This window comes from Urocitellus parryii, chromosome 2, assembly GCF_045843805.1.
Source record: "Urocitellus parryii isolate mUroPar1 chromosome 2, mUroPar1.hap1, whole genome shotgun sequence".
Lineage (NCBI taxonomy): Eukaryota > Metazoa > Chordata > Mammalia > Rodentia > Sciuridae > Urocitellus > Urocitellus parryii.
Window position 1 is genome coordinate 122,418,197 of NC_135532.1, and position 14,077 is coordinate 122,432,273.

The 14,077-nt window shown below is 36.0% G+C and overlaps 1 long non-coding RNA gene across 1 annotated transcript in view; it reads left to right on the plus strand.

Annotated features, from left to right (window-relative positions):
* Window positions 1-6,769: 6,769 nt before the first annotated feature.
* LOC113175994 (uncharacterized) overlaps window positions 6,770-14,077 on the plus strand; it is a 29,528-nt gene continuing 22,220 nt past the window's right edge. The window contains exon 1 of the long non-coding RNA XR_003300025.1: window positions 6,770-6,865. This is a non-coding gene — a long non-coding RNA (uncharacterized LOC113175994). The remainder of the gene's footprint in view (window positions 6,866-14,077) is intronic.

The following is a 14,077-nucleotide window of genomic DNA, read 5'->3' on the forward strand; positions in this document are numbered from 1 at the left end:
GTGCCAATACTATGCTGTTTTTGTTACTATTGCTCTGTAGTAGTTTGAGGTCTGGTATAGTGATGCCAACTGCTTCACTCTTCTTGCTAAGGATTGATTTATCTATTCTGCATCTCTTATTTTTCCAGATGAATTTCATGATTGATTTTTCTATTTCTATGAAGAATGTTATTGGGATTTTGATTAGAATTGCATTAAATCACACAGCACTTTCTCTTTAAAAGACTTTTACTAAACAAAAGTTGATTAAAAAACAAAACAAAACAATAATCTTCAGGGTATTAAAGTAGAAATTAGAAAAAAATTCTGAGAGAGGGCAAGAGAGAGAGACGCCAGAAGAGATTAATGATAATACAGAACTCTCAAAATCTTATATATAGATTTGGTCTAAAGTGCTCAGAATTTTGAATAATGCAACCATTTTATTTTAGGTTTTGGTATGTAATCTGTTCTACCAGAACAAACCTTCCTCAGCTATGCTTTGCTAATTGATTTATTGCTTCTTGGAAGGCTTTTGATTTAGCAATCAACTTCCTTGACTAATTTTTTCTTTTTTCTTTTTTTTTTTTTTTTTTTTGGTACCAGTGATGGAACTCAGGGGTACTCAACAACTGAGCCATATCCCCGGCCCTATTTTTTTTTTTTTTTAATTTAGAGACAGCGTTTCATTGAGTTGCTTAGTGCCTTGCTGTTGTTGAGGCTGGCATTGAGCTGGAGACCCTCCTGCCTCAGTCTCCAGAGCTGCTGGGATAATAGACCTGCATCGCCACAGTGCCTGGCCCTTGACTATTTTTCTTATCTTTCATCAATTGGTTTAAGACTCTTCCAAGGTAATGAATGGCTGTGAAACAAGAAAGGAGGGAACCCAGCCGCGCTGTCTCCCACTCCCACTAAAAGTGTTGTCATTCATCTTTAAAAAAACATCTTTCTCTGACTCTTATGTGCCATGAAAATTCATAGCTACTCTAGTGTCATGACATTTTTCAGTGGAGAATTTGGCAGTTATTGTAAAGGCATTATTTTAATTCCTGTCAAATTAAACTTTCAGATCAGGGTTACTATTAAGGATGAAAAGAGCAAACACAAAGTGAAAATAAGAAATAGCAAAACTAGGCGATCAGACAATTTAGATGTCAAGATGAAACAACAGAAAACGAACTTCATGGAAACACATTGGCAATGGGTAGTTCTGTCCCAGACTTTAATTTCTGATCTAATGAATATTCTAAATTTACATAACAGGTGTGTGGGAGGCACCAGGGGAATCTGGTACAACATCTCATAGACACATAATAATTACCTGAGAAGTTCTTCCCAGCAGGACTAGACTTTTAAAAATCAGGCAGATCACAATATGCCCTTAACCTGTGTAAACTAAAACAAAATCTCACCACAACCAGCAACCAAGAGTTGATACTAATCTCCAGTTTTTAATTTTGTAAATGGCTGTCTTACTCTTCCACCTATTATACTCTTTTAAAACAATGCTATTGACATATAATTAAAATATGCAATTCACTCTTTTATAAGGTTCAGTTCAGTGGTTTTGAAACAGTTCTCAGAACTGTTAATCATCATCACTACCTAATTCCAGAACATTTTCACAACCCAAAAGAAACCCATGCTTGTTAGCCATCATGTCCCATTCCTCTAAACCCACTTCTGACCCTAGGCAACCATGAATTTTTCCTTTGTGTATGAATTTGTCTATTCTGGATATTTTACATAAATAAAAGCATACCATATGTGATCTTTTGTGAATGATTTCTTTCACTTAACATTTTTTGAGGTTCTTTCACATCATAGTGTATATCCAAATTTCCTTTTTGTATGTTGCTGAATAATATTCTACTATGTGGCTGTACTACATTTTGTTCATCCACTTCATCAGTTAATTCACATTTGGATTGTTTCTATTTGGGGGTTATTAAGAGCAATGCTGCTATCAACATTCATGTACAAATTTTTGTGTGGACATGTTTTCATTTCTCTTAGGTATATATCTAGGAAAGAATTAATGGGCCATATGATAAATCTCTAATTTTTTGAAGTACTTCCAATTTTCCAAGATGGTTGTATTATTTTACATTCTCACAAATAATATGAGAAATTTTAATTTCTGCATATCTTGGCTAACACTTGTTTTTTGTCTTTATGATTTTTAGCCATTCTGGTGAGTCTGTGGTTTGGTTTGTATTTTCCTAATGAATAATTACATTGAGCAGCTTTTTATGTTTTTATTGGTGATTTGTACATGTTTAGAGAAATGTCTATTCAAATTATTTGCCAATTTTTAAATTGGATTATTTGTCTTTTCATTGTTGGCTTGTAAAAATCCTTTACATAGTCTAAGTATTTTCGATACAAGTTCCTTGTCAGACACATAATTTGTAAAGTTTTTTTTTCCCCCATCTTGTGGGCTGTCTGATCATTTTTTTTTTGATAGTATCATTTGAAGCACACAAGTTGTTCATTTCTTTCTTTCTTTCTTTTTTTATTTTCGTTTCTTTTTTTCTTTTCTTTCTTTCTTTTTTTCTTTTTGCAGTACTGGGGTTTGAATCCAGGGGTACAATACCCCACCCATTTTTTTACTTTTTAATTTAAGACAGGGTCTTGCTAAGTTGCCCAGATTGGTCTCAGACTTGCAATCCTCCTGCCTTGGCCTCCTGAGTAGCTGTAATTACAGAAGTGTGCTCCACCATTGCAAGTTGTTAAGTTTTGTAAAATCTAATTTATCTCTTTTTTCTTTTGTCTCTTGTGCATTTAGTGTTGTATGTAAGAAACTATCGCCTAACCTAAGTTTGCAAAGATTTACTTTCTATGTTTTCTTCTAGGAGTTTTAGGCATTTAGTTCTTATGTTTAGGTGTATGATCCATTTTAAGTTAATTTTTGTATGTATCCAAATTGTTCTTTTGCAAACTGTCCAAGCACCATTTGCTGAGAAGACTATTCTTTCCCTGTTGAATTGTCTTAATACCTTTACCAAAATCAGTTGGCCATAATGTCAGGGGTTATTTCTGGACACTCAATTCTATTCAGTTGGTCTACAGACCTTGCTTTACTCCAGTGCCATATTGTTTTATTTTTTCCACATTTTTTATTGGTGCATTATAGTTGCACATAAAGATGCGATTTCTTGTTACATATTTGTATGTGCACACAATGTAACAATATAAATTGACCAATATCACTCTCTAGCACTTTTCCCTTCCCTCCCACCTCTTGGTCCTTTTTCTCTACTGATCTCCCTTGATTTTTAGGAAATCCACTGCCACCTTTGTTTTCCTTTTTCCTCTTTAGCTTCCTAATACAAGAAAAAACATAACCTTTTTAACCTTCTGAATTTGGCTCATTCAACATGATGGTCTCTAGTTCCATCCATTTTCCTCAAAATGCTATGATTTTTTTTGATAGCTGAATAAAACTCTATTATGTATATATACCACATTTTCTTCATCTGTTCATCCATTGATGGACACTTAGGCTGGTTCCATAGTTTGGCTATTTTGAATTGTGCTGCTATAAACATGGTCTCATACTGTTTTTAATTACTGTAGCTTTAATGGGATATATTTTGAAATTGGGAAGTGTTGGTTCTCCAATTTTGATCTTGTCATTTAGGATTGCTTTGGCTCTTTTTGATCCTTGGCATATAACTTTTATAATTGATTTGTCATTTTTTTGTGAAAAAGGCAGTTGGAATCTTGATTAAGTTCTGGTATCCCTTTCTACAGATTGTATCTATAAATTAATCTGGGGAGTATGCCATCTAAACAATATAAGCTGTTCTGATCCTTGAACATTTTTAAAAACAGAATTTTGTAGTTTTTAGTGCAAAAGTCTTGAACTTTTTTTGTTAAACTTTTGTTTTAAGCCCTAAATGTGAATGAAGTTTAGCAATATCCAGGGACTATGTCCTGGTAAACCCTGCATCCCTCCTACCAATATCAATATCTCACTTAATATCTTGAATTGTGGTTGGCAATCTCTGTGCCTGTTAAAGTGAACTGGAAAAATATCTTGCAGAAAGGTCACAGTATCATTTCCTTTTTTTTTTTTTTTTTTTTTAAATAAGGAGAAGGGATTGAATCCAAGGGTGCTTTACCACTGAGCTACATCCCCAATCCTTTACATTTTTAATTTTGAAATAGGGCCTTCCTAAATTGACAGGCTGGCCTTGAACTTACAATCCTCCTGCCTTGGCCTCCTGAGTCACCAGGATTACAGGTGGGCCGACTGCCCTCATCTTTATTTCCTTAAACTATACCATATGACTAAGAAACAAAAATAAACACTAATCCCATTTAATAAGAAAGTTTACCGATGGGTAGTTTATATTAATTAACCTTTGATTTGTAGGAAATCTACTGCCATAATTTATATGGCCAACAACATTCAATGTCAAATAAAAAAATTAGACTACAATTCAACATTTTCCCCTAGGAATGTATTAATTCTAAAAGCTCTTAAAACAAGAAGGACATGGAGAAGATCAAGAGGAAAAACAGGGGTAGCAATAAGTGATTTTTATTGAATTACATTAAAAATATATATTGTCATATCATACAGATCATTTAGGGCTAAAAGAAAGGTTTAACTTAGAAGAGTATTTCTTTCTTGAACTTCTAAATTAGAAAAGTGTTTGGAATGGAGACTTAGAATTTTCTTTGTACCATAGTTCAGTGATATTGATGTGAGGATACAAGAATCTTCAACTAATGGAAGTTAAACTCTGACTCGCAGAGATAAAGTTAAAGAGGTAGCATACTTTGTAGACTCTCTTTTCAATTTGCATTTGAAAAGTAGGGACTTCTTTAATGAGTTTATACCTACTAGAATATATGTCTCTGCTCAGGCTTTAGAACTGAGAGTCCAGTTAAGCATCTGGTTGAGCATTTGATAGAAAATCTAAGGAGTGGATGAAACAGGTGTAATTACCATGACTGACAGGAAAGCAGGGTATCAGTGTCTAGCGTTGACTGAGAACACTTTACTAACCAGAAAGACATTGTCAAGGTGGGGTGACCGGGTGGACCAAGAAGAGAGTGCCACACTGGGTAGATGTTACTGATTACACATACAACTCTTCTTAATAAGGGGGAAGTAAGTCTACTGAGAATTTCTTGATGATGAAAACAGAAGGAGCAATAAGAGAGATTCTTGGCATCAAGGGAATTAGCCATTGTGGCCTAGAGAGAACCATTGTGACTAATGCCTTTCAGGTCTGAACTGGATGAATGATTGATAGTTACTTAGATCTAAGAAGGAGAAAAATTTTCAAATATAAATGATTAAAAATATATAACCTTATGCCCAAAAAAGTAAAAAACCTGTGACTTTTTTTTTAATTTTTATTTTTTGGTGTATTGGACCTGAGGTCAGGAGTGCTCTATTGCTGAGACACATTGAGATATGTTCCCAATCCTTTTCTAATTTTTATATTGAGACAGGAATCTCACTAAGTTGCCTAGGTTAGCCTCAAACTTGCCATCATCCTGCCTCAGCTTGCCAAGTGTCTAGGTTTATAGATAATAATTTCTACTCTGTAGGAAAAAGCAGGTAAAGGGACAGAGGATTTCTGAAATAAAAGAGTATGCAGAAGAAAATGAAAGTTGAAGTGTTCTTCACCATATATTTATTGTCTTATCAATTGAGAGTGGACTTCATTAAGTAATCAGAACCATGAAATAGTCCCTTGGAACATGTGGATGTAACTAACATTTGTGGGTCTCCTATATTCAAAGCATTCTAGAGGTCCATAAAATTTTTAAGTTTGCAGAAGTACAAGCTTCAATTCTGAATTTGAGGTTGGAATGATCAAGTTGCTTAGTTAGGAAGTCATCAAGCTAATGAATGATAATCATATATAAGTTTTACATTTGCTTTTAATTTGACAGCAGTGCTGGGGAAGTTAAGAGGTAACATGGGTAATTAAAGTAAAACATTTGACTTACTTAGGTTTTATTTCACATTGTCCTCGTCTCCCACTAACATTGATAATTGAATTTACTTGGATGAGAGAGAGAGCAGTTCCAATTTCTATTTAGAAGTTTCTTGTAGAAGGGGCAAACAGTGGGAAGAATGGCTTTGTTATGAAGCTGCATTTGCCAAGTAGGTATCCAAATTTAATTCAGGAGAAAATTAAATAGAAATGAGAAGGGATTATGTTTTCAATTTAGTTTCAAGTAGGCTCATAGCTTCTTTGCTAAGGAAAGTTAAGATAAGATTTTGAGTCACAGGCTGTCTAGACATTCCTCAAACTATTGAATAAATAGATGAACAATTCCAGGTTATAGCTTTCGATTTTGGGGGAGGTGGGCAAGAACTATTTTCTGCAGTGGCTACTTAAATACAGCATATTTTGTGGAGGGCCTACTTAGAATTCTCTGTGAGAGATCTTTAGAGAGACAGAGTGAAAACCCAAACTTCAGTCCTTTTGAGGACAAAGGATTTTTCAAATCCCAGGAGAATAGAGTAAGAGTGAGCCTCAGTGGGTTTAGCAATAGAGTACCTGATTTTGAAGCCCAATTAGCCAAATCCTGAATTTGGATCCATGATAGGGCCTGCTAGTGGTTCCGAACTTGTGAGGAATCTTGGAGCACAATTTTTGTTCTTTGATATTTATAAGAAGGGCAAATACTTTCACTCAGCAGTTTATCAGCATTTGTGTCCTCCCTCTAGAGGCATTTGGCTCGCTGAGGCTGTCTCTAAGTTTAGAAGCTGCAGAGGCAAGAGAATACTATCCTTTTCCTCTCTGTCAGCCTCAAATCCCTGTAGGCATTTGAGGGACAAACAAATGAAGAAATGGTGAGCCCTCCTTCTGATTTTGAAATCAATAATAACAAAGGAAGGAGCGATTAAGAGGTAGGTCAATACCTGAACTGAAATGAATGCTAGGGATAGAATTTCTCTTTACCTTTGAAAAAAAAATGCCCTTATATTAAGATAAATTGTGTTTTTTCTATTTCTTTTATATTAAGATAAATTGTGTTGTTGTTGTTCTGCTTCAGGTTTTCATTCTCTGTCCTGAAACAATATAATTGAGAATGATATATAATATAATGTAAAATAATATAGTATGATATGATATATAATATCTCAGTGATAATCCATTTTATTTGCTCCAAGTTTTCTATACAGGATTTTTTTTTTATTATGTCTTTGTTTTTGACTTATTAATTGTCTTTACAGACGGACAAGAATTTCGAGGTACATACTCTTTTATAGTGTGTATTCTTTCTCCAGGGCTGAAAAAAAAATTATGCTTTTCATGAGTCTATCTTAAAATTACCTTTAATGGAGTCTTAGCATGCATTTTATTAGTTTTCAAGACAATTATATTAATTATAAAATCTTGAAGTTTTAATTTTTATCTATTTATATTATCTATTATCTGTTTATTTATTATTTAGTAGTATTGGGGACCCAATCCAGGAATGCTTTACCACTGAGCTACATCCCCAGTCATTTTTTTTTAATTTTTTAAATTTTTTATTTTGAAACAGGGTCTGGCTAAGTTGTCCAGACTGGCCTCAAATTTGATTCCTCCTGCCTCAGAACTCCAGAGTCTCGGGGATTACGGGCATCTGCCACCATGCTGGCAAAACTTTGAAGTTTTAAGTAGAGGTGAAGCACATCAGAAAAAATAAGGCATTCTTATGGGAGAACCATAAAATTTTCTAACAAGCATTTGTGTCCTTCCTTTAGCAGCATTGGGCTCTAAAATAAATTTGAGGACTAAATTTCTATCTATGTTTTGATTAAGACGCGGAGAGACAAAAACCAGACATTTTCCCTCCAAAATGAAAAGAGGAATAAGATGTGGCTGAGCCAGGGAGAGATACAACATAGAAAATGAGAGGCTGGAGAGAGGATTTAATGGCAAGTGGGCTCAGGTGGTACTTGCTTTTCGGTCATTCTGGTAAATGTTTTTATTTGAGGCCTCCTATACTTGGAGAAGTTTTAGACTTCCTGGCCTCTTGTGAAGAATGGAATGATAATCTTCAGCCTCTCCAAGGTCTTCCAAACCATTACTTGCCCTCTTTTGGTTGACTTTCATGGGTGAGGAAATAATCCACATCCAGTGTCCTAGTTAAGTCACAGGATATTCCTAACCAAACTAGGAATTATCCTTCTTACTCTCATCTACTAAAGTCAATTTTTGTTTTCTGCACTTCTTGCCATTTAAAAAATGTAGGGAAACTTTTGCTAGGTGTTAGAAATTTACTTTTCAACTTTATAACTGTCATGTTATTTAATGTAAATTTAACATTGAAGTTATTTGATAGGCCAAGTATGCTGGTATATGCCTATAATCCCAGCCACTCAGGAGGTTGAGGCAGAAGGATCACAAAATTGAGGCTAGACTGAGCAATTTAGGGAGATCCTATCTCAAAATAAGAAATAAAAAGAAATGGGGATGTAGCTTAGTGGTAGAGTGCCCTGGAATTCAAATACTTAGTACAAAAAATTAAGTTATCTGATTGTTTTTTTAAAAAAATAATATCCATGTGGATTTCCTGGATATAGCACCTATTGATGTCATGATTCAGGTGATGTTTGTAGAAGAGTCTTTCCCATTGCCTTGTATAGAGTAGGTACTCAGTGGTTATTAGGTTTCTTCCTTAATAGTAAAGTTGATAAAGAGTTATTTTTTTTTTAAGTGGGAAAATGACAATCTAGGCCTAACACCTACCACTTAACACACTTTTCTTCTATATTAAAATATTCCTTTGGTGTCACTAGCAAGCATTTTATGTGTAAAACACTATTCCTTTTGGTCTCAAACTAAAACTCGTATCTTTGCAGCCTCATGGGACTCTCAGCAATAGAACACAACATTTAGGGTAAATTATAAATATACTATTACAGCTGTGAATACCCATGGTGGCCTGATGATTAATTTATCCAAGAAGCATTTATTGAAACTCATGTTCAACTGTGCCTAATCTGACATACAGTGGCAACAAGCACAGGCTAATTTATTTTATTTTTGTGGTGGTCAGTTATTTAGTTGAGCTGTCTTGACTCCCTTCTAAGGCTGTTGTAGTTACCATAGTCTGAAAGGATTTATTTGAAACAACAATCATGCCCCATAAGGAGTATGTCAGAGAGCCAGGTAGGGTTTCTCTCACAGGGAAGTCCTGAAGATCTCTGTCTTCATTTCCATCTTTAAGACTGTCATATTTACCTCTCCTAAAATGTTCTAAAAAAGAGTTCAGGATGGTGTTGCAAGCCTGTAGTCCCAGCTACTTGGGAGGCTGAGGTGGGAGAATCATTTGAGCCCTCAAGAAACAGAGCCCCTTTGAAATTAAAAACTCTGAATAGTTTAGCTCCTGAACTTTCTCATGCTGAAAATGGAAACTAAAACCACCTGCTGGCCCCTATAGACACCAAGGAAATCGAAACTAATGTGTTCTCTGGCTGGCACTGCCTGGCTAAATCTACATATATGCATCTCCTGGTTTTGTTTTTTTTCTTCCCCAGGACCTGCAGAGAAACAATCTAATTGTATCTCCCCAGTTTGATTAAACTGTATTAATTCATTTTTCCCTTTTTATATAGTTCATTTATCTCTTATGCAGAGATCAAGGGAAGTGCCCTAACTTTGCTATCAATAATATGCAAGTTTAAGACTGAGACCAGCCTAGGCAACATAGTGGGATGCCATCTCAAAACAAAACAAAAAACAGAGAAGATTTTTCCAACATAGGCCAATGGGAAACTAAGGCCTTTTTCCTATGTAGGATTTGTAGTTTTTCTAACCAATGGAGGGGAGGATCTCTTAAACAACCCCAGAAAAACACAAAAAGCCCCTAAAAAGTACCACTTGGCTTTGTAACTTGTAGTGAGCTCTAATGAGCAAGTAGGCATGGTCTATGTCTACCACACTATTGACCTCTGCTCATCCTTAATCACTTGTGCAAAGACAAAGTCTGGAGACTAACAGAAACGCATTATGGAGCTTTTATTGATCTCTGTTCTGACTGTGAACTGGAGCTAGAGACTTGTTAAGCTAAATGAGCTCAACTGAGACTCAGGCTGTCAACATTTATGCAGAACCTGCATATTTGCTCTGGGTCTGCAGGGGTTTTCTTCTGATGAGGCATAAACATTGTACATGGACAATTTTGAACTGAGCTTTCTGGTAGTTTTAAAAGAAGAGTCTGCCTTTTTGTATTTAGTGAAATATACCTATTTCTGTTGTTTTTATTTTATAATAACATGTTTAGAATTTATTATTAAAAAGAGTTTTTATGCTTGACATCAATAGCATTTCCTCATTGTCAGTAAATGAAACAAGAGCTTCCTGCTTGGTTTAGTGGGCAGTGTTAATTCTACTTCATTGTCCCTTGTGGTTGGAGGTATTTAAGTAGGGGTTATGTAGGGATTAATATTATAGGGTGATGGTTCTCAATATGTGGGCTTTAGGCCAGCAGTATTAACCTCACCTGGGAACTTGATAGAAGTCCCACCGCTCCAGATGATTTTGTCACATGCAAAAATCTGAGAACCCTGTGATAGTAATATGAGTCTTAGATCAGTAATTCTCTAGGAGGAGGAAGAGGATGGAGAGTATCAGAAACACATGGGTTTCTTCTTCAAGCTCAGTCTTTCTTCCCTCTGCTATACTCCTCCTTCTACTCTTCCTTCTACACAGTGAGCCTTTACCTTGGGAATCTGACATTTTTTGGAGGTGTTGGTGTGACCCACTGGACTAGATGAATGAAATTTTTAAGAGACGGTCCATTATCAAGGAGCCATGTCTGACCTTGTGAACTTTCTAGATACTTGTTAATAAAAAACCATAAATTTCTGTTATCATTATATTTACTATAGTTATAGCATAGTCCCTACTGCTCTTAGGAGTGAGAAGTAAAAGAAGATGTAGGTTTCTTTTCTTTCTTTTTTTCAGTACTAGGATTGAACCCTCAAGTGCTTTACCATTAAGCAACATCCCCAAACTTTTGATTTAATTATTTACTTTTAAAAATTTTGAGACAGAGTCTTGCTATGTTGTTGAAGCTTGTTTGAATTTGTGATCCTCCTGCCTTTGCTGCCCAAGCCATTGTGCCCAGAAGATGTGTGTCATTTTACAATCTAGGACCAGCCACTGGTTACAGATCTTTCCTAGGAAATCTGAAAATGTTTCTAGTCTTTTCTGGAAGTAAGATTTTAATCCTGCTGTATGATGCTTTGCATTTTGGGTTCTCAGAGATAAGCCACCTGGTAAGGTACAACTGAGGTAAGATGGAAGAAAACAGGATGTATAGAAAGGAGACAACTGGAAGGAAAGAATCTAAAAATCTTAAAACTCCATAACTGCTCTGACCTTCACTACCCAAGGCCGAGGCCTAAATTTTTAAAAGGTTCAATAAATCTTAGAGTATTGCAGATCCACTTAATTCATACCTATATACCTCTTTTGCTTCCAAAATATATTTTTAGACTAATTAAAATAAACCTAGACAGAGACAGTGCATGTTAGAGACATATAATATGGGAATAGTCAAGAGCTGCCTATTAACTAGAAAACATCAGCCTGAAGATTCTGAGAAGAATGAGACCACTGTGGCCTACTCTGTGCTCTGTGATCAAAAGGCTTGCTCTCATTAGGCGATGCCACCCCACATTTCTTCATGTTCACCATTTACAAAAATTCCTTTGAAAGAAGAAAACTGAGACCCCTAAAGCATGCCTCACTCACTCACTCTTCAGGACCCCGACTCTCTCTCCCTTTGAGTGCCCTATTCTATTGTTTGCTTTTCTGGATAAATCTCTACTTGTGCATTTTTAATGCATCCTGACATTCCAGTCTGTGGTTTAAGTCAAGAACATGCCAGGGCTGAGCTGAGGTCCCCCTTTCTCTTCTGGAAACCTCCTTAGACCCCATCCAGTGACACAATGGTTGTAATGGTTGTTTGGCCTTCCAATCTAGGCTTCCTGGGCATAAATCCAGGCTCTGCTGGGCTATGTGTATGACCCTGGGAAAGTTCCTTTACATCTCTTAGTTTCTTCATTTGTATAAATTTGGGCTGGTGATAATGCCTACCTCTTAGCTTGGTTTAAGCATTTAATAAATTAATGCATGTAAGTGACTGACAGTTCATAAGGGCTCAATAAATGTTAGATATTACTATTAATAATTATTGTGTAATGAGATTTGATTCCATACTACTGTGTAGATAACTAATTGGAACACTAAGTGGGTAAGTTTACCCAGAAGCTATGAAGTCAGACACACACAGTTTTGAATTCCTGGTATGTATCTTAACTCCAAGTAACTTAGCCACTCCTGAGTCTTGTTTTACTTATCTTTGAAATGGAGACAATCCTGTCTGCTTTATAGGGCTGTTGTGAGTAGAAAGAGGAACATTTGGAAGAGTTTTGTGCACCCAATACAAATGGCTATTATTCTTTTTATTGCTACTTACTTTTCTTGAACTAAATTTTAAATAGAAACTTCCCTTTCCTATGGAAATTGAAGGAGTCTGATTTAGAGGAAGTGTATATGCTGTGGAATGGTCCATATGCCACTTTGCTATTAGAATGTGACTCATTATTTCTAAACTTAGTATTGCTTTATTTATGTGCTCTTTGCTTTTCTCAGAAATCCCTTTATTTGGATCTAACCATAAGCTCTGGATAATAAAAGACAGCAACTACAATTAAGTGCATCTTTCTTAGCCACCACAAGTGAGTCCTTTGAGGTTTTCTGACCAACCTGACCAATATAAAGAGGAATGATATTTCAGGGAGCAACTATGGCATTTTACAGTTGTGTCGAGTTCTCCTATTTACAAAAATTTGTGAAATTCGACATCTTCTTTAATTGAGGTACCATTTACATATGGTGAAATATGTAGAGGTTAGTGATAATTCCTTATGTCTATCAAGATACAGAATCACCCCAGAAAGTATCCTCATATCCTTTCTCAATCAACTCCTTACTCTGATCTCATGAAACCGTTATCCTGATTTCTATAACCACAAGTTTGCTTTTCTTGCTGTAGAACGTCATATAAATGGAGTTCTGCAGTCTTCATCTGTCCTGATTTCCTTAGCATAATGCTTTCAAGATTCTTCTGTCTAGTCTCATGTAATTTGTTCCTTTTTGTTTTTGAGTAATATTCTATTGTACAGATATGTCATACTTTGTTTATTCAATTTTCTGTTGAGAATCACTTGGGCCATCTCCATTGTTTCTTTTCATCATTCTGCTAAAGCTGTTGGAAAGTCAGAAATTTCAACTATTGTTTTTGGCAGTCCAGCCAGGGAATCTGCATGGATCCTTTCTGTCTGAATTTGGCCATCCATCTACATTAGAAAAAGGCAAACTATGTCCTTTTTATAGACAGTTGGGATCCAGGCAGTTTCCCTTGTTCGCTAACAGAATGGTTCATTCCTTCTCTCCAGTTTGATCAGACTGCATAAAATTAATTTCTCCCTTTTTCATGGTTGTAAAGGTGGGTGACTAAATGTGGTCATACCAGGCAAGTTCCCTGGCTTGGCTGCTGGTAACGCTATCTCCATTTTTCATTATTCTCCATTTTCATTTCTCCATTAACATTATCTTCATTAAGAAGCTGGGGCTCAGGAAAGTGAGGCAACTCAACATCCAGTTGCTGGCAAATGAGGAACTTGGGAGCAGTACTTAGTCTTCTGGCTCCAGATCCTCTGCTTCCCTCACTTCCCATTTTCTGAGGTCAGTTTTCTTTTGGTCCTGACTAGGAGTTCTGCCTTGTCTTGCATCAAGGTTTGATCTGAGCCTGGCTCATCCTTGATGGCGAAAGATCTAGTACCACAAAAGTCAGAAATTTGGCCCCACTCTGGAGTAACACTTGGTATGCCTTAGTGTTTAGAAGGGGGAGTAGATAGGTTTCTGAGGCTGGGTCAAGGGTCAAATTGGAGCAGAGAGGATCTGGATGACATTGAGTTAGATTATATCTGAAGAGACATCTGAAAAGATTCCAAACTTCTGAAGAGAAGCTTTGCTTATCCTAGTGATAAAGGGCAAATAGGATGAACCAGGAATAGATAAGACCATCAATTCAGCATTGCCAAATCATCAGCTGC